We start from the raw sequence: 22,637 nt of genomic DNA, 5'->3' as shown, positions 1-22,637 counted from the left end.
TCTGCTGGAATCAACTATTGTTATAATAACTATATTATCAGTCTAATTGCTCCTTTGTAGATAAACTGTATTTCTCTGAAAGCTCTCAATATTTTCTTAGTTATTGTTGTTCTGCAGGTATACCACAATATGTCTAGGTTAATATTTATTTGTATTTATTATACTCAGGAATCAGTGTGCTCATTCAATTTGAGGACACAGGTCTTTCTTCAGTTTTAGAAAATTCTCTCTCTGATTGTTTCTATTCTCTCGTTCTTAAATTCAATTTAGATGTGCTATCATCTTAGTCTGCTTGGGCTGCAACAACAAAATACCATAGACTGGGTCGCTTAAATAACAGACAGTTTTTTTCTCACAGCTCTGGATGCTAAAAGTTCATGATCAGGATGGCAGGATAGTCAAGTTGGTGAGAGCCCTTTTCATGGTTTGAAGATGGCTACCTTCTCACTGTGTGCTCACATGGCATTTCCCAGTACATACACATGGGGAGGGATGAGGGGAAGGGAGAGAGAGAGAGAGAGGGAGAGAAATCTTTCTTCCTCTTCTTATAAGGGCACTAATCCCATCATGATGGTCCTAATCTAAATCCCATGATCTAATCTAAACCTAAGTACTTCTCCAAAGCCCTACCTCCAAATAGCATCACATTGGGAGTTAGGGCTTCTAAATATTAATTTTTGATGGGGCACATTCAGTCCATAACATGTATGTTGGATTCTCTCATTGTGTTTTCCACATCTCAAACTATATCCTATTTTTCATCTTTTTATTTTTTTGTGTCTTGCAGTCTGCTATTTCACATATTTTTCTGCTTTTCAAAGTACTAATTTTCTCTCTGACTGTATCAAACTGCTATTTACCAAGTTTATTGAGTTTAATTTTGATGACTGTCATTTCTATAATTTCTAATTTGTTCTTTTGCAAATATGCCTTTTTTCATAGTATTTTTCTACTCCATTATGCCTTACATTTCCTCTTGAATTCCTTTATAATTTAAAACATACTTATTTCAGAGTCCCTTTCAGAATATTCCATTCTCTCAAATTTCTGTCATTACTTTTTCTGTGTATGTATATACTCTCATTGTGGATAGTTTATTTCTGAAATTTTATCTTACTTTTTTTCTTCCAGTTTTTCTGAAATATAATTGACATACAGCAATGTAAAAGTTTAAGGTGTAGAGCATAATATTTTGACTTCATAAATCATGAAATGATTACCACAATATATATAGTGAACATCCATCATCTCATAGAGATACAAAATACAAGTAAAAGAAAAAAAGTTTTTCCTTGTTTCAAGAATTCTTAGGATTTATTATCTTAACATATATATGTGTATATATATATATATATATATATATATATATATATATAACATAGAGCAGTATTAATTATACTAATCATGTTTCACATTACATCCCTAGTATTTACCTTATAACTGAAAGTTTGTACTTTTTGACACCTTCATCACCCAAAATATTACATTATTATTGAATATATTCCCTACACTGTACATTTCATCCCTGTAACTCATTTATTTTGTAACTGGAAAGTTGTAGCTCTTAACCTCCTTCACTTATTTCAATCATCCCGTCACCCACCTCTTTCTGAGAACCACCTGTTTGTTCTCTGTATCTACGACTCTGTCTCTGTTTTGTTATGTTTATTTGTTTCATTTTTCAGATTCCACATATAAGTGAAATCAAACTATTTTTCTTCCTCTGTCCAGCTTATTACATTTGGCATAACAACAACTAGGTCCATCCATGTTCCTGCAAATGGCAATATTTTATTCTTTTTTATGGCTAAGATTCCAGTGTGTGAGTGTGTGTGTGTGTGTGTGTGTGTGTGTGTGTGCATCTTCTTTATCCATTCATCTAAGGAGAACACTTAGATTGCTTCCATATCTTGGGTATTGTGAATAATGCTTCAGTGAACATAGGGGTGTATATATCTTTTTGAATTAGTGTTTTATTTTTCTTCTGATAAATACTCAGAAGTGGAATTGCTGAGTTGTATGGTAGTTCTATTTTGTTTAAATTTTTTTGAGGAACCTCCATACTATTTTCCAGGGTAGCTGTACCAATTTACATTCTCACCATTGTGCAAAAGTTCACCAACATTTGTTCTTTGCTTTCTCTTTGATAACAGCCATTCTGACAGGTGTGAGGTTATATCTCATGGTGGTTTTGATTTGCATTTCCCTGATAATGAGTAATGTTGAGCATCTTTTCATTTGTCTGTTGGCCATCTGTATGTCTTCTTTGGAAAAATGTCTATTCAGGTCCTCTGTTCATTTTTAATTGGGTTGTTTTTTTTTTCTGATGTTGAGTTGTATCTGTTCTTTGTATATTTTGGATATTAACCTCTTATCCGATATACTGTTTGCAAATATCTTCTTGCATTCAATAGGGTGCCTTTTTGTCTTGATGATAGTTTTCTTTGCTGTGCAAAAGCTTTTAAGTTTGATGTAGTCCCATTTGCTTATTTTTGCTTTTGTTCCCCATTCCTGAGGACACTTATCAAAAACAAATATTGCTAAGACCAATGTAAAAGAGTGTACTATATTTTCTTCTAAAAGTTTTACACTTTCAGGTCTTACATATAAGTCTTTAATCCATTTTGAGGTTCTTTTTGTATATGGTGTGAGAAAGTAGTCCACTTTGATTATTTTGCATGTAACTGTCCAGTTTTTCCAACATTATTTAAGAGGACATCTTTTCCCCATTGAATATGCTTGCCTCCTTTGTCAAAGATTAATTGACCATTTAAGTGTCAGTTCATTTCTGGGCTCTCTATTTTGTTCCATTGATATTATTTGTTTGTCTTTGTGCCAGTACCATAGTGTTTTTATTACTATATCTTTGTAGTATAGTTTGAAGTCAAGGAATGTGATACCTCCAGCTTTGCTTTTCTTTATTATGATTGTTTTGAGTGTTTGGGGTCTTTTGTATTTCCATACAAATTGTAGAATTATTTGTTCTAGTTCTGTGAAAAATGCCATTGGCATTTTGATAGGGATTGAATTGTATCTGTAGATTGCTTTGGGTGGTATGGTCATTTTGACAGTATTGATACTTCTAATTCATGAACACAGGATATATTTCCATTTGTTTGTTTCATCTTTAATTTCTTTCATCAGTGTCTTATAGATTTCCAAGTACAGGTCTTACACATCTTTGGTTAGATTTATTCCTAGGTATTTTATTCATTTTCATGCAATTATGAATGGGATTGTTTCCATAATTTTTTTTTTCTGAGAGTTTGTTGTTTATGTAGAGAAATGCAGCAGACTTCTGTATATTAATTTTGTATATCCTGCAACTTTACTCAATTAATTTATCAGTTCTAGTAGATTTTTAGTGGAGTCTTTAGGATTTCCTATATATAGTGTCATGTCATCTGCAAACAGTGATATTACTAATTCATCCTTTCCAATTTGGATTCCTTTCATTTTTTTTCTTGTCTGACTGTTGTGGCTAGGACTTCCAATACTATGTTAAATAAAAGTGGTGAGAGTGGCCACCCTTGTATTTTTTCTGATGTTAGATAAAGTGCTTTCAGCTTTTCACATTGAGTATGATGTTGGCTGTAGGTTTGTTATATAAGGCCTTTATTACATTGAGTTATGTCCCCTCTATACCCATTTTGTTGAGAGTTTTTAATCATAAATGAATGTTGAGTTTTGTTAAAAACTTTTTTGCATCTATTGAGATGATCATATGGTTTTTATTCTTAAATTTTTAACGTAGTGTATCATATTGACTGATTTGTGGATATTGAACCATCCTTGAAACCCTGGGATAAATCTCACTTGATCATGGTGTGTGGTTCTCTTAATATAGTGTTGATTTAATTTTGCAAATATTTTGTTGAAGACTTTTGTATTTATACGTATCAGTGGTATTGATCTGTTATTTTCCTTTTCATGGTATTTGTCTGGTTTTGTTATCAGGGTGATGCTGGCCTTGTAGAACAAGTTTGTAAGCATTCCTTCCTCTGCAATTTTTGGAATAGTCTGAGAAGGATAGGTGTTAATTCCTTTTGAAATGTTTGGTAGGATTCAGCTGTGAAGCCATTTGGTCTTGAACTTTTGTTTGTTGGGAATTTTTTTAAATTACTGATTCAATTTCATTACTGGTAATCAGTGTGCTTGCATTTTCTATTCATTTTTTATTCAGTCTTGGGAAATTATACATTTCTAGATATTTATGCATTTCTTCTAGGTTGTCCATTTTGTTGGTGTATAATTTTTCTTAGTACTCTCTTATGATCTTTTTGTATTTCTGTTGTGTTGTTTGTAACTTTTCCTTTTACATTCTGATTTTATTTATTCTGGTCCCCTCTATTTTTTTCCTGATAAGTCTTGCTAAATTTTAAAATACGGGCTCATGTTATTTGTGTTTACATTTTTTTTTTTGTTATGTATGTCCAGAGAGCCCTGGATTGTTGAAGAGTCCCAACAGAATGCTTCTGTGTTTGCTCCTGCCATTGTCACAGTGGTTTCACTGGTCTTAGGTCAGTTTTCATATTAGTTTCTTGCCTTTGGTTTCCAAAACCATAAAAGTAATTTAAATATAAATCCTATATCCAATCATGGCACAGTTTGGGGGTTTTGATTTTTTTTTTCAATTTATAAAATTTTATAATAAAGGAACATCTGAGACCACAGTTTTCCACTTTTGCATACATCATTTCTTTGTATATCATTACCTTAACTGCTCTTCCTGATAATGTAGACTTTATTTTTTAATAAATTTATTTATTTTATTTATTTATTTTTGCCTGTGTTAGGTCTTATAGGAACATTTTTTTCCTTTCATAGTAGTGATCAGATGATAGCTGCCTGTCTAATTCCCTGACATGTGAGGGTGGGATTTTCTGGTTTACTTTTCATGAAGGTAGCAGTCCTTCAGTGTCTCAGCTTTTATGCAAATGATTTGTTTCAATTTTTTCACAAATCCAAGGCCACTTGAGAACTCTAGACTCTAGCTTCCTAGGTTATTATAACATCAAATGATATAATGTATTTAGCACTCTGGTTTTGAGATTCTTATTCATTTCTGATATTTGAGAATTTCCTTTCTTTTCTTTTGAGCTCATCTATGTCTTAAAATTTTTATTTGATAAAATTTTATTGAGCATTTCTATGTTTTGGGAGTGAAAAGTGAATACCTGATAAGTAGTCAACATCTTCATAGAAAAATCTGCTGTCAGTTACTGACTTAATTTACTCCTTTTCCACAGTCAATGTAATATTTTAAAAATATAAATAAGATTTCATTACTTTTCAGTTTAACACCCTTTGTTGGCTCCCCATGATAGCTAGAATAAATTTAAACTATTTACCTTGGCATACATGCCCTTAAGTAATCTGGACTATGCTTATCTCTCTGCCCTCATTTTCTGCCACTGGTTCCATCACTCTGCTCTAGCCATAATAGCCATATATTTTTACTAATAGCACACCAAATTTATTCTCACCTAATGCCCTTTGAACATTTTTTTCCTTCTGTCTGAACATTCTGATATCAGATATTTACATTGCTTCCTCCTTCTTTCCAATCAGCTTTCAGTTCAAATGTATCTTTAATTAGGACTTTCCTGGGCACTCAGTCTCAGTGTTTACCCCAGTATCTTTCTCTTACATGATGTTAATTTATCTTACTTATTAAATGTATTGCTACCTTATAATTTATTGGTTATTGTTTGATAGTTTATTTTATTATCATTTTCCCAATTAGAATGTAAAATCTATGAGAACAGGGCCTTTTCTCTTGTATTCATTACTCTTTTCTCCTGTTCCTACAATAGTGTGTAACACAAAGTGAGCCCTCAATAAATATTTGATGAATGAATCGATGTACTTTCAGTAGTCTACAGGGTAGATAGGTTGAGAGTTATGATGTTTCTTTTAACATATTAGGAATTTGCAGCCCAGAAAATTTTATTGAATTGGGCATGTTAATTATTGATAGAATGACACTTTGATGCCTTTTGACTCCAAACTTGATGTTCCTTTCATCTAACACACAACTCATTTGATCTCAACTCATTTGATGTCTAAGCCACTTTTGTCATTTAATAATTTATTGAGTAATATTACTCAGCTAAATAGACTGACATAGGAAAATGTTTACTTTCTAGGCTAAAGGTGTAGAGAAAAAAAGAAGCTGTCAAGGTTAAATTACAGAGCATATTTACCACATAAATATCCCTCTACAATGATAACCTAATTGGAACATTGTTTTCAAGTCCCTGTAATACTGATGAAGATCAGAGAAATCTTCAAGATCTAGAGTGTTCTGTAACTGAGCTTAACATTGGAGGCAACCCTATCATCTAGATATTTAGTTAAATCTCAATTCAACAAACATTTATTGAACACCTATTTGTACAGAACGCAGTATGAGGTAGGCTGTGTTGTGGAGGATACAGCACAGGATCCTATGCTCAAAGGACTATCTAGTAATGGAGAAATAAAATATATCAGTGAAATAATTCCATATTTTTTTAAAGACCAAATAAAATATTTATTAAAAATGAAATAAGCTTAATAAATATATAACATGCTGTGGACATTCATAGGAGGTAATGCTTTTCAGTCTGTATGCATTTGGTTAAGAAAGGCTTCATCATGGGGAACATGGAGGTAAATCTTAAAGTGTAGGTAAATTTGTTTGGATGGGCAAGGATGAGGGAAGAGTCTTCCTTCAAGGCTGAGAGAATTGTGGGAGTATGGCCTGAAGGAAGGAAAGCACAGTCAATGTTTGATTAACAATATGTAGTGCAGTTTAGTTGATGGGTGGAAAAGAGTATTGATCTTCTTCAGCAACACAAGAAACCATTCAGAAAAGTACACTAGGATTACAGCCTCCTGATAAAATTTCATGTTACTGTGAACATTCAAGACACGTAGTCTAGAAATTTCCTCATATAAGTTTTATTACTTTACAAATAGTGATACTGATGAAAATAACTTTCCCTTGTAGTACAGTAAGTCCCCTACATATGAACCTTTAAGTTGTGAACTTTCAAAGATGTGAACATGCGTTTGCATGTCCAATCACGTAAGTTAGTTCACGTGTCTGGCGTCGTTGTCACATGCATGCATTCTCTACAAGCAATTGTGCTTTTGTGTACTTTACTGTACAGTACTGTCTACAGTACAGTAGTACAGTATCTTTATTTCAAGCCCAGGATGTCTGGAAGCAAGCATAAAAGTAGCGGTGGTGTAGCTCGTACTTTTCAAAGTACTGTAAGATTAAAAATGTTTTCTTTATTTTTTTGTGTTTGTTTTTTATGTGTTATTTGTGTAAAAGTATTATAAACCTATTACAGTACAGTACTATAGAGCCATTGTGTTAGTTGGGTACCTAGGGTAAGTTTGTTGGACCTATAAACAAATTGGACTTATGAATGTGCTCTCAGAATGGAACTCGCTCGTATGTAGGGGGCTTACTATATTTACTGTGGGGCTACACATTCTGGGTAATCTGAAACAAATTTGGACTAATGATAAATCAAAGACTCTTTTATGTGATCATGAAACAAGTTTAGTGTTACTTAAAACATGTCCCTTGTAAGTAGGGTTGAATAAGCCTCATGGTACTTTGTTAGAAGAAATGTTGAAAACATCTTCTTTATAATAAAAACTGATTACACTGATCTAACTTCCTTTTAGAGTACCATTTTTGATTTATTGGGTTTTTTAAAGAGAAAATAGAGAAATGTTATATCTTTTATCATATGACTAAAACAATAGAATGAAAATTGTAACTATAAAACTTCAATTTTAGAGGAGTCAAGATGGCGGAGGAGTAGGAGGATGAGGAGTTCATCTCTCCCCACAAATGCATCAAGAATACACCTACAAATGGAACAATTCTCACAGACAATGGGCTGAACACTAGCAGAACACCTCGGACACCTAAAAGGACAAGAATGATCCCCACATAACTGGGTAAGATGAAAGAAGAAAGGAAAAGGGAGAGGAGAGGAAGCAGGACAGGACCTGCATCCCTGGTAGGGGAGCTGAAAGAGAGGAGAAGTTCCCACATCTGGGGAAGCCCCCTCACCAGTGTGGAGCTCAGTTGGGACAGAAGGGGAGCTATGAGGGCTAACAGAGGAGACTGCAGCAACTAGTCTGTGGCAGGTAAGACAGAGTGAGACATACACAGATGGTCTGTGTCACAGCCCTGTGTGTCCCAACCTGAGACATGTGTCTGCCATTGCTGACAGGGGCTGGGTGCTGGAACATGGGGTTTAGACAACAGACCTGGGGAGAGGACTGCTGTTGGCTGCAAAAAGACAGCCTGAGGGGACAGGAGTGAGGAAACCCACAATGGGGAATGCTTGTGGAGGAAACCTGGACTGCCATAGAAGCGAAGCACCATTCTTGAGTGACGCACAAGGAGTGGGGGCACCACTGTAGCCTCTCTCCCCACTTGCTAACCCCTGCCTCCCTGGACACTAGGAAGAACTTCTTCCAGGGCTGGCTTTCTCATGCTTATGGCCGCTGGCTCCCACATGCAACTAGTCCGCATCAGGGCTCCCACAACTCTGGAAGTCACTGCCTCTGCTCCCCCTCCTTGCTGGGGCCACACGCATAGTTGGGGCCAAAACCACAGCTGAGCCCCAGAGGCTGTGCAACTAAGGAAAAAAAGCTGAAATCTCTGCATGCAGTTGCACAAACCATGAATTGACACCCATGTAACTAGCTTTATAAACTCAGCTCCTGCAGAACATCTGAACAGACAATGAGTACTCCTGCAGCCAAGATGGGTCTAGCTTTAGCGGCTGTAGACTTTGTGGGCACATACGAGGTTTGGGCCAGGCCAGAGTCTGAGCTGCCCCCATAGTGCTCACAATGGGTCCAGATCCAAGATTACTGCAATCCTGGGACCTGACTTCAGTGGATCAATGCTGTTGTCCTGGTAACAACATCTGAGAGACACCAGGGCAATTGCTGGCATACCCATAGTGAAGGTGGTGCCGATGGCAATGTCAACAACACTGTAATCTGAGAGCTTGCAAAATGGGTTAAAGGTGACAGAACAGAGCACACCCACAGGTGAACAGCTCTAGGGGAGGAATACTCAGTGGCTTCCTTCCCAGTGGGAGTGCTCTGATCCCACCTACCTCTCACCACAGATTATAAACACTGCTAAGAAACAGATCTGGGAGATCTGGAGGCCTCTACTCCAACAACTAGGGAGCAAACCCCACCTCTGACAGGGCAGTGACAACCACAGAGCAAAGGGAAGGCCTTGCTCAATATCTATTGAAGGCTCTGGTCACCAAACATCAGTCACACTTCCTATCAAGGCAATAACAGCCAGCATTAACTGAGGAAAGAGGTGGCAGGCATCTATACTAAAAACAGCCCTCACACCAAAAATTATTAAACCCATGCAGGCTACACAGAGACATTCCCACATAAAAAGTAGCCTTCCAAGACAGTCTGAGGGTCTGGCAACAGGAGGAAGAACCCCCAGAGCATTTAGCCTTGAAGGCAAGTTGGGCTTGAGTGCAGGAGCTCCACAGAGCTGGGGAACAGGACGACTCCACTCTTGGAGGACACACACAAGGTCTTATGTGCACTGGGAGCCAGCACAAAGCAGTACCTCCATAGGAACATGGGCTACACCTACCTGGGTATCTTGGAAGGTCTCCTGGGGAGGTGAAGGTCAACTATAGCTCAGTGTGAGGACAAGGACACTGGTAGTGGAAACATCAAGGAATATTGATCAGAGTGAGTTCTCCCAGCGGTCCACATTTCACCACCAAGACCTGGACCCACTCAACAACATGCAGGCTGCAGTCCTGGAAGGCCAGGTCAAACAACCAAAAAGATAGGAACACAAACCCACCCATCAGAAGATAGATTGCCTAAAGTCACACTGAGCTCACAGCCAACTCAAAATGCACTGCTTGACATGGCCTTGCCCATCAAAGGCACAAGACCCAGCTCCACACACCAGAGGGCAGGCATCAGTCCCTCTGAACAATAAGCCTGCACAAGCCCCTGTACCATGCTCACCAACCAGGGGGCAGACACTAGAACAAAGAGGAACTACAATCCTGCAGACTGTGGAAAGGAGACCAGAAACACAAAAAGGTAGACAAAATGAGATGACAGAGAAATACGTTGAAAATAAAGGAACAAGGTAAAAACTCACAAGAACAACTAAATGAAGAGGAGATAGGCAACCAGCCTGAAAAAGAATTCAGAGTAATGATAGTACAGATGATTCAAAATCTCAGAAAAAGAATAAAGGCACTGATTGAGAAGATACAAGAAATGCTTAAGAAGGAGCTAGAATATTTAAAGAACAAACTGAGATGAACAATACAAAAACTGAAATGAAAAATACACTAGAAGGAATTAATAGCAGAATAACTGAAGCAGAAAAATGAATAAGTGAGCTGGAAGCCTGAGTGGTGGAAATCACTGCCACAAACAGAAAAAAAGAATGAGAAGAAATGAGGACAATCTCAGAGACTTCTGAGATTAAACACACTAACACTGACATTAGAGAGGTCCCAGTAGGAGAAGAGAAAGAGAAAGGGCCTGAGAAAATATTTGAAGATATTATAGATGAAAACTTCCCTAACATGAGAAAGGAACCACTCACTCAAGTCCAGGAAGTGCAGAGAGACCCATACAGGATGAACCCAAGAAGAAACATGCCAAGACACATATTAATCAAACAGACAAAAATTAAAGACACACAAAAAATATTAAATGCAACAAGGAAAAGCAACAAATAACGTACAAGGGAATTCTCTTAAGGTTATCAGCTAATTTTTCAGCAGAAACTGAAGGCCAGAAGGCCAGAAGGGAGGCTCTGTAAGCCAGAAGGGAGTGGAAGAATACATTTCAAGTGACGAAAGGGAAAAAACTACAATCAAGAATTCTTTACCCAGCAAGGTTCTAATTCAGATTAGATACAGAAATCAAAAGATTTACAGACAAGCAAAAGATAAGAGACTTCAGCACCAACAAATAAGCTTAACAACAGATGTTAAAGGAACTTCTCTACGTGGGAAAGAGACAAGCAACTTAAAACAAGGTTGTGTATCTATGTTTATATATATATATAAATAAATATATATTTATAAATACATATATATACTGCTATATCAAAACTTCATAGGAAATGCAAACCAAAAAACAAAAAAACCCACAATAGATACACATTAAAAAAAACGAAAACACCCCAAACAAAACACTAAAGATGGTCATCAAACCACAAGAGAAGAGAACAAAAGAGGAAGGGAAGAAACAAGACCTCCAAAAACAAACCCAAAACAATTAAGAAAACGGCAATGGGAACATACATATCGATAATTACCTTAGATGTAAATGGATTAAATGCTTCAACCAAAAGACATAGACTGGGTGAATGGATACAAAAGTAAGACCTGTATATATGCTGTCTACAAGAGACCCACTTCAGACCTAAGGACACGTAGAGATGGAAAGTGAGGGGATAGAAAAAGATATCCCATGCAAATGGAAATCAAAAGAAAGCTGGAGTAGCAATACTCATATCAGATGAAATAGACTTTAAAATAAAGACTGTTACAAGAGACAAAGAAGGACACTACATAATGATGAATGAATCAATCCAGAAGAATATATAACAATTGTAAATATATATGCATGCAACATAAGAGCACCTCAATATATAAGGAAAATGCTAACAGGCATAAAAGGGGAAATTGACAATAGCGTAATAATAGTGGGGGACCCTAACACCCCACATTCATCAATGGACAGATTATCCAGACAGAAAATCAATAAGGAAACACAGGCCTTAAATGACACTTTAGTCCAGAAGGACTTAATTGATATTTATAAGACATTCCATCCATAAACAGCAGAATACACTTTCTTCTCAAGCGCACATGGAACAATCAACAGGATAGATCACATCTTAGGTCACAAATCAAGCCTTGGTAAATTTAAGAAAATTTAAATCATATCAAGCAGTTTTTCCAACCACAATGCTATGCAATTAGAAATTAATAACAGAAAAAATGTAAAAAACACAAACACATAGAGGCTAAACAATATGTTACTAAATAGCCAATGGATCACCGAAGAAATCAAAGAGTAAATCAGAAAATACCTGGAGACAAATGACAATGAAAACACGATGATCCAAAACCTGTGGGACACAGCAAAAGCAGTTCTAAGGGGGAAGTATATAGAAATATAATCTTACCTCAGGAAACAAGAAAAATCTCAAATAAACAACCTAACATTACATTTAAAGCAACTAGAGAAAAAGAACAAACAAACTCAAAAATTAGTAGAAGGAAGGAAATCATAAAGATCAGAGCAGACGTAAATGAAATAGAGACAAAGAAAACAAAAGAAAAGATCAATGAAACTAAAACCTCGCTCTTTGAGAAGATAAATGTAATTGATAATCATTTAGCCAGACTCATGAAGAGAAAAATGGAGCAGACTCAAATCAGTAAAATTAGAAATGAAAAATGAGAATTTAAACAGACATCGTAGAAATACAAAAGATCATAAGAGACTACCACAAGAAACTATAAACCAATAAAATGGGCACTAAAAGAAATGGACAAATTCTTTAAAAAGTACAACCTTCCAAGACTGAAACAGAAAAAAATAGAAAATATGAACAGACCAATCACAAGTAATGAAATCGAAACTATGATTAAAATCTTCCAAGTAACAAAACTCCAGGACCAGATGCCTTCACAGGTGAATTATATCAAACATTTAGAGAAGCGTTAACACCAACTATTCTGAAACTATTTCAAAAAATTGCAGCAGATGGAACACTCTGAAGTTCATTCTATGAGGCCACCATCACCCCGATACCAAAAGCAGACAAAGATATCACAAAAAAAGGAGATTACAGGGCAATATCACTGATGAACATAGATGCAAAAATGCTCAACAAAATACTAGCAATCCAAATCTAACAACACATTCAAAGGATCATACAGCATGATCAAGTGGGATTTATCCCAGGGATGCAAGGATTCTTCAATATACAGAAATCAATGTGATACACCATGTTAACAAACTGAAAAATAAAAACCATATTATCATCCTTGGTAGATGCAGAAAAGCTTCTGACAATATTCAAGACCAATTTATGATAAAAACTCTCTAGAATGTGGGCATAGATGTAACCTATATCAAGATAGTAAAGGCCATATATGACAAACTCACAGAAAACATCATTCTCAATGCTGAAAAACTGAAAGCATTTCCTCTAAGATCAGGAACAAGGTAAGGATGTCCACTCTTGCCACTATTATTCAACATAGTTTCAGAAATCCTAGCCACAACAATCAGAGACGAAAAAGAAATAAGAAGAACCCAAACTGGAACAGAAGAAGTAAAACTGTCACTGTTTGCAGATAACATGATACTATACATAGAAAATCCTAAAGAGGTTATGAGGAAACTACTAGAGCTCATCAAAAGACTTGTTCTCAGAAAACTATATGATATTGATGAAATAAATCAAAGATGACACAAACAGTTGGAGAGATATACCATGCTCTTGGCTGAAAGAATCGATATTTTGAAAATGACTATACTACCCAAAGCAATCTACAGATTGAATACAATCCCTATGAAAATGCTAATGGCACTTTTCACAGAACTAGAGCAAAAAAATTTACAATTTGTTTGGAAATACAAAAGACCATGAATAGCCAAACAGTCTTGAGAAATAAAAATGGAGCTGGAAGAATTAGGCTCCCTGAGTTCAGTCTATACTACAAAGCTACAGTCATCAAAACAGTATGATTATGGTGCAGAAACAGAAACATAGATCAATGGAACAGGATAGCTAGTCCAGAGAGAGAGATAAATCCATGCACCTATAGTCACCTAATGTACAAAAGAGGCAAGAATATATAGTGGAGAAAAGACAGTCTCTTCAATAATTGGTGTTGGGAAAACTGGACAGCTACATGTAAAAGAATGAAATTAGAACACTCCCTAACACCATACACAAAAATAAACTCAAAATTGATTAAAGACTTAAATGTAAGGCCAGACACTCTAAAACTCTCAGAGGAAAACAGAGGCAGAATACTCTTTGACAGAAATTGCAGAAGATCTTCTTTGATCCACCTCTAGAGTAATGAAAATAAAAGCAAAAATTAAAAAATAGGACATAATTAAACATAAATGCTTTTGCACATGAAAGGAAACCATAAACAAAATGAAAAGACAACCCTCAGAAAGGGAGAAAATATTTGCAAATGAAGCAACTGACAAGTGATTAATCTCCAAAATATAAAAACAGGTGTGCAGCTAAATGTAAAAAAAAAGAAATCACCCAATCAAAAAATGTGGCTAAGATCTAAATAGACATTTCTCCAAAGAAGACGTACAGATGTCCATGAGGTACATGAAAAGCTGCTCAATGTCACTAATTATTAGAGAAATGCAAATGAAAACTACAATGAGGTATCACCTCATACCAGTCAGAATGGCCATCAGAAAATCTACAAACAACAAATGCTGGAGAAGGTGTGGAGAAAAGGGAACTCTCTTGCACTGTTGGTGGGAACGTAAATTGATACAGCCACTATGGAGAACAGTATGGAGGTTCCTTAAAATACTAAAAATATAATTACCATATGACCCAGCAATCCCACTCCTGGGTATATACCCAGAGAAAACTGTAATTCAAAAAGACATATGCACCCCGATGTTCATTCCAGCACTATTTACAATAGCTAGGTCATGGAAGAAACCTAAATGCCCATTAACAGATGAATGGATAAAGAAGACGTGGTACATATATATACAATGGAATATTACTCAGCCATAAAAACAATGAAATTGAGTCATTTGTAGAGGCATGGATGGACCTAGAGACTGTCATATAGAGTGAAATAAGTCAGAAAGAGAAAAACAAAGATCGTATATTAACGTATGTATGTGGAATGTAGAAAAATGTTACAGGTGAATCCGTTTGCAAGGAAGAAATAGAGACAAAGATGTAGAGAACAAACATATGGTCACCAAGGGGGGAAAAGGAGTGTGGTGGTGGTGGGATGAATTTGGAGATTGGAATTGACATATATATGCTAATATGTATAAAATAGATAAGTAATAAGAATGTGCTGTATTAAAAAAAATAAAATTCAAAAAAAATTGGAAGAAAATCTAAATAGACATTTCTCTGAAGAAGACATACAGATGGCCAAAAAACACATGAAAAGATGCTCAACATCATTAATCATTAGAGAAATGCAAATCAAAACTACAATGAGGTATCACTTCACACCAGTCAGAATTGCTATCATCAAAAAATCTAAAAACAATAAATGTTAGAAAGAGTGTGGAGAAAAGGGAACCCTCCTACACTGTTGGTGGGAATGTAAATTGGTACAGCCACTATGGAGAACAGTAAGGAGGTTCCTTAAGAAACTAAAAATAGAGCTACCATATGATCCACCAATCCCACTCCTGGGCATATATCTGGAGAAAACCATAATTTGAAAAGATAAATGCACCCTAATATTCATTGCAGCACTATTTACAATAACCAAGACATGGAAACAACCTAAATGTCCATACACAGAGGAATGGATAAAGAAGATCTTGTACATATATACAATGGAATATTACTCAGCCTTATAAAAGAAAGAAATAATGCCAGTTGCAGCAACATGAATGGACCTAGAGATTCTCATACTGAGTGAAGTAAGTCAGACAGAGAAAGGCAAATATCATGATATCTCTTATATGTGGAATCTATAAAAAGGGTACAAATGAACTTATCTACAAAACAGAAATAGAGTTACAGATGTAGAAAACAAACTTTTGGTTACCAAGGGGAAATGTAGGGGAGGGATAAATTGGGAATTTGGGGTTGACATATACATACTACTATACATAATTGAAATCTATTTTGGCATAAAATATATTTTGGTTTTATATATTTTGACTTCGAAGTGATTTTTAAAATTTTCTTAAGTAAGCATATGTGTATCAAAAGAATAAAGATGATTGTTTTCTTATTTGTCACACTTCAGTTCTCCAGAAACTGTGCCTATAGTGTTATTATTATTATTTTGGAGCGATATTACCTTAAAGAAATATGTTTTTATTCTTCTCAAAGAAGAAAACTAGCAGATTAAAAATAACTGTCACCAACCTTGTAACTTGGTATCTGCATTGAAGCTCATTAATGGTCTCTTCATTTTACTAAGGTTTGGTGCTTTTCATTTCACTGCATGATAGGTTTATTGTGGAAAATATAATAAACTCACATTTGTAAAGCAGTTTACACATTACAAAATATTTTTGGTCTATCTCATTTGACATAGTAACTCTGTGAGGATAGTTTAAATGTTAAATGAGATAATACATGGAAAGTGCCTAGAACATAGTGGATAATCAGTATAATTTTCCTGCCTTATCTTTATTTTTAATATGTAGTAAAATGGGGAAAAATTCCAAACACTAACAGTGAACCAAATTCTTGGATGATAAAAGATTTAACTCTAGGTTATAAAAGCACTATCTCCCACAGGAGGGAATCTAGTTACTTTTAGAACATCTGGGGATTATTTAGGTAGTTAGATTATAATTAGCCCAAAGGGAGGCACTACTTAGCTCCAACTTGAGGGAAATTTGCACTATCTTAACTTACCTAACATTTTTTGAAAATTGGACACAAAGCCTTCTTGTTTTCCAATGGGAGATGGCCTGAAGCATTTTTTCTTTATGAAGATGCCTTGGTTTGGTGTCCTTTGCTGAGCTTTGTTGTCTCATTTTCCCTGATACCAGTATAACAAGAGAATGTGAAACACCATTTCCTCTAAGTTACCATATTGTACAGGATTCACTATGGAGACAACTAGACTGAGAACAAAAGATGCTATGTACTCACCATCTAAGTTCATTTAAAAGCCTACTTATAGGGTTAGGCTACACAGCTCGCCATAGGGCTTACCAGGTACCAATATCAATCCCTTCCTTTGTTTGTGGATATGTAAAAAGGGCTTGAGGTGGGCAAGGGGAAAGTGACGTCACCTGATGGAGAGAGCAAAGCTAATGAGAAGTTGCTATACTTTTCTTATCCTTCCTCAAGATGACTATGGAAGGATTAGCTTGCTTCCTCCCAAAATTAGGGTTGGTCCAAATAAAATTTCCCATGATTTTTGAGAGAACACAGATACAGAGCAAGGATTTACTTCTTGTCCAGACATTCACAGAGCTGTCCCATGCTGGGCTGGTGTAAAGACTCATGGTGCAGAGTGCCTAGGTAAAGAGTGAAAGGAAGTCAACCTTCACAGTTCCCCACCACAAAACACCCAACCTACAAGCACATGGGTCCAGATGAATATGAAAGGGTATCTGGGAAGTTAAAAGAAGATGTGGATCAGACAGCTGACCCATTTGAATAAGGGAGCAGGCAGCACAAAAGGAGGATTTTCAATATCACTGGTGGTGGCATGGAGAGAAAATATAATGCCAACCCCTCAGGGTACCCTGTGCCTTAGAATTAAAGCAGAAGACACAGTCACAGGTGCACCTATTGCCTATTCCTAGAACATCCTGAAAGCAGAAGTCATCATAATTCAGTTTGTATATGAAGAAAAGAAACACAGGCTATCAATCTCTCTGTATCAACAAGAACTAACAGAAAGGCAGAAGCAAATTCACTACCATTAGCATGTGAATCTTCAATTTATCAGTTGCCCCACAGCCCTTCTCAAATACCAACCACTTAGGCAGGTGGACAAGGAGCAGAGGAGAGGAAAAAGGGAGTAGGAGAGAGATAACGAGCAGGACATATCCCCCTCTATCACAGTCAGGATATAGCAGCCTCACATGCATCTAGCCTGAGGAGTAAAATTTTGTCTAGTCCTGAGACTTAGAATTGCAATGAGAAACTGACTAATAATAAAACTCAACTTTTATAGAATTATGTACAAAGGAGGAACTATCTTTAAACCCAAAGTAAGTAGAGTGGGTAGGACTGGACTAAGTTAATATATTGGTCTAAATTTAATTTTTCCACTGCTAACTTGAAAGTAGGGCTTATCAAATAATTTATCTATGATTATGAGAATAAAGTGAGCTTCAGGTTTGCATGTAAATGAGTGCTTGAGGACTGTTCAGTCAAACAAGTTATATCAGGTTGGCCTTGAGGTCTTTGACTGATCTGGTGAAATGAAGCAGGAAAGAGAGAAGATTAAAGCAAATAGGTCTCCTCTGGGTCTCAGGTTTTCCAATGACAGGTTTCAATTTCTGTCTAATGATACTGGATTAGTAATTTCATAAGAAAACGTATCTAAAATATCTGAGAAATTGGCCTATGAGAATTCAAATAATTTTCTTAAAATTTATTGGTGGTAGCTGCTCAAAACATTTTTGTACCTTATAAATACTTATACAATTCCAATTCAAACTTTAAAAAGTTATTTCCATGTTCTCTCTATAGCTTGCCTTTTTACACATACCCTCTTTACTCTCCTGAAATTCTATACATTTCAACATAATGAGTTGGATTAAACTCAATTCTTAATTCTGTCACTGGCAAGAGGTTTTCTTCAATAGAACCAAAGTGGTTCTGTTGTGACTTGAATATCTAGTACAATAGGATTTTTAAAAATCTTTTGTTCTGATCATGAAAATAAGACATGTCCATTGTAGAACATTTGGAAATAGAGAAAGATGTAAGGCAGAAAATAAAAATCAGCCATAATCCTAGCACTCAAAGATATCCACTGCTACCATTTTGGGCAAAAATTTCAGGCCTTTTTAAAAATCAACTTGCATACACAAGCATGAGAATACTTGCACACACAGACACATCTTATATAATTGGAATCATAATTATATATACAATTTTGTATTCTGATTCTCTTTACTTCATATACCACATTTTTCTCATGTCGATAAATACTCTTTGGCAATGTGATTTGAATGGCTGTATAAAATTCTACTGATAATGTAGAAGAAACTTTATCTAATTATTTACTTATAAAATATTTAAGATATTTTCATATTTCACTCAAAAATTCAATGGGAGACTTCTAGTTCTCACTAAGATGGAATTGCCCCATTTTTCTCAAGCCCTTCCTCATACAACTAAAAACTAATACAGAAAGCATAGAAAGACTCTGAAAAGTGAAAAGAAGGCAAACATCCTAGGTACCTTGGGACTTGAGGAGTGACACAGTAGTGCATTCCATTGGTTTTTGTTTTCCTCCCATATATCCTGGACAATGTGCTGAAGAAACCTGCAACACAGGAATATCAACAAGCACAGATATAAATAGTCTCAGAGAAAGATGACTCTATCCAAATCACCTAGGAAAGTGTGGCATAGTAGAACAGAGAACATTTTTGACAGTTCCCACCCTAATTAAGCCAAACATCAATGGAGAAACTGCTCCCCACCCATAGTGTCATTGGGGCTGAGTGGGGAGGTAAACTTTAAATTCCTGCTTGGAGGTAGCAGGTGGTGCTCTATTTCTCCGATCAGGGTGATATTGGTGAGACTGAGCAGATAGCTGAACTTCCATCTCCTTCCTGGTAATAATAGGCAGCACTTTGATTTCACCACCTGTGTCGTATCAAAAAGGCCAAGTGGGAAGATGGCTTCCACTGCCACCTGACAGCAAATGAATTAGAAAGAGGCAGTATGAAGCAATCTTAGTTGGCCCTCTTCTTCCATCCCACCCTTCTCCAGTGTCAGAGGGTCCCTGTGGCCTGCTGAAGTTCTAACTCCACCCAGAAAAAACAAGGTGGAATGAGGCAGTTCAAGCCCCTTTACTTTCCACTCCCCTAGTTTCAGCTGAGAAAACGTCCTCATCCAGCATCAACAAAATAGAATAAGACTGTGTAAGGCAGTGCCAACTGGCACTCTGCTTTTTCTTCCCTTGCCATAAGTGAGGCTTAGAGGGAGATGAGTTTTCATCTCAACCCAATAACAGTAAGTCAGAATGAGGCTATGTGAAGTAGTCCTTGATAGTACTCTACTTATCCCAACCTGATATCAGTGGAAACTGAATTTCCACATACACCTGGAAAAAATAAGGTAGAACAAGGTGGTGAGAGGTGAGTGCTAGTTAGCTATCATGACTGCCCTCATTGCAACAGGGAATAGTAGGAAGCTGAATTGCCACCTAAACCAAGTGACAGTGAGGCAGTAAAAGTGCTCCAGTTTACAGGAAAAGTGTCACTAGCAGAGAAGGAGGTGCTAATCTTGTACCATTACCCACTGGTTAAATTGCAGTGCAAGTTAGTGCCCTGCTTTGGTTAGGACGATGTTGGTAGAGACCAGGGCAGAAATAAACATCCAACCCCACCTGGACCTATATGCTATAACCAAATAGGGTAACTGCCACCTAAAAAGGAAGACTAAATAGGATCTAGAATCTCATAATACATTACTCAAAATGTCCAGGACACAAAAGAAAAAAAAAATTACTCATCATACTAAGAAGGAAGAAAATACAATTTGAATGAGGAAAAAACCCCAACACACTCCAACACTGAGATGATTCCGGTGTTGGAATTACCTGACAGGTATTTTAGAGCACCAATCATAAGTTTCAATGAACAATAGTGAACACTCTAGAAACAAATGGAAAAATAGAAAATCTCAACAAAATGCAAAATATACAATGGAATCAGAGAAATTATAGAACTAGTAAATATAATAACTGAAATAAAAAAAAATCTCTCTGTGTGGCTGAATAATACATTGGAGAAAATATAAGAAACTATCAGTGAACTCAGAATCTGCATCAAGATGGTGGAGTAAGAAGATCCTGAGTTCACCTCTTACCACAGACACACAAAAACTACACATAAGTATATATAAAACAACATTCTCTGAGAATGACTTTAAGACTAGCAGATCATATTTTCTACAAATAAGGATATAAAGAAAAGCCACATTGAGACAGGTAGGCGGAGCAGAGACTCTGTCTAGTCAGAACTCACACACCTGGACCAGTGACACACAAGTGGGAGGAATATCACAGTCAGCAGAGGTACTCCCTAAGGAACAAGGAGTCTGGGCCCTACATCGGGCTCCCAAGTCCAGGGAAACTGCATTGGGAAAAGGAGCTCCCATAACATCTAGTTTGAAAACCAGTGGGTCTTACATCCAGCAGAGCCAGAGGGCTGTGGGAAAACAACATTTCACTCTTGAAGGGCTTGCACACAAGCTCACTTGCTCCAAGTGCCAGTGCAGAGGCAGCAACCTGAAAAGTGCCTGGGTCATACGAGAATGAGATTCATTGACTAATTTTAGGCTGTGTGCCAGAGAGGCAGGGATCTGGTGGAACTTTCTCCAAAGACAGAAGTGTTGGTGGGTGCCATTTTTTTTTTTTTTACTCTCCTTCCACCTAGCTGGACTAGCACTAAAAATTTCCATTTCTTTCACTCTCCACCAAACTAGCTAACACTGTGCACCCCACCGTAGCATTTTCCTGAGGATCCACCAGCTCATCCTGCCTACCCCTGCACAGCCACTCAAAAGTGGCTCATGCACCAGCCCACTTGGCAGGCCACTTCAGCATCAGTGACCCTCTAAAGTGGCTCCTACCCTGCCCAACCCAGTAAGCCAGCCTGACTGGCACAAGCACCCCTCCAAAGCAGCTCCTACTTTGGGGGGTCAGTCCCACACACCAGTGCACCTGCAACAGTCATGGCCTGACTTTGCACTCAGTTGTGCCAGAAGCCAGCCCCACACATCAGTATGCCCACAGAAGTCGGGACTAGACTTCTCTGCCAGCCAGGCCAGAGGATAGTACCACCTACCAGTACACCCATATGAACTGCAGCCCAACAACAATAGGGGGGTTCATGAAGCCCACATAAGAGATACTCCTAGAGCACCTGGCTTTGGTGACCATGGGGAATTGTGCCATTGGACCTAACAGGACACCTTCTACATAAAGCTACTTTTTCAAGACTGGGACATGTAGCTGATATATCTAACACATAGAAACAAACGTAGTTAGTCAAAATGAAGAGACAAAGGAATCTGTCTCAAATAAAGGAAGAATGCAAAACTTCAGAAAAAGAACTAAACAAAATGGAGAGAAGCAATTTATCATATAAAGTGTTCAAAGTAATAGTCATAATAATGCTCACCAAACACAGAAGAAGAATGGATGAACTCAGTGAGAACTGCAATAAAAATATAAAAAATATAAAAATGGACCAACTAAAACTGAAGAATACAATAACTGAAATGAAAAATATACTAGAGGGAAACAACAGTAGATCATAGAATACAGATGAATGGATCAGTACTCTGGAAGATAAGGTAGTGGAAATTACCAAATAGGAATGGTAAAAAAAAGTTTTAAAAAAATGAGGATAGTTTAAGTGATCTCTGGGACAACATTAAACATACTAATATTCATATTATAGGGGTTACAGAAGGAGAAAAGAAAGAAAAAGTTACAGAAAACCTATCTGAAGAAATGATGGCTGAAAAATTACCTGAATTGGTGAAGGAAACAGACATCCAAGTTCAGAAATCACAGAATCCCAATCAAGTTGATCCCAAAGAGGTCCACACCAAGGCACATTATAATTAAATGTCAAAACCTAAAGATAAGCTTAAAAGCAGCAAGAGAAAA

Source organism: Balaenoptera musculus, chromosome X (genome assembly GCF_009873245.2).
Source record: "Balaenoptera musculus isolate JJ_BM4_2016_0621 chromosome X, mBalMus1.pri.v3, whole genome shotgun sequence".
Classification (NCBI taxonomy): domain Eukaryota; kingdom Metazoa; phylum Chordata; class Mammalia; order Artiodactyla; family Balaenopteridae; genus Balaenoptera; species Balaenoptera musculus.
The sequence above is the reverse complement of the archived record's forward strand: the minus strand, read 5'-3'. Positions refer to the sequence as shown.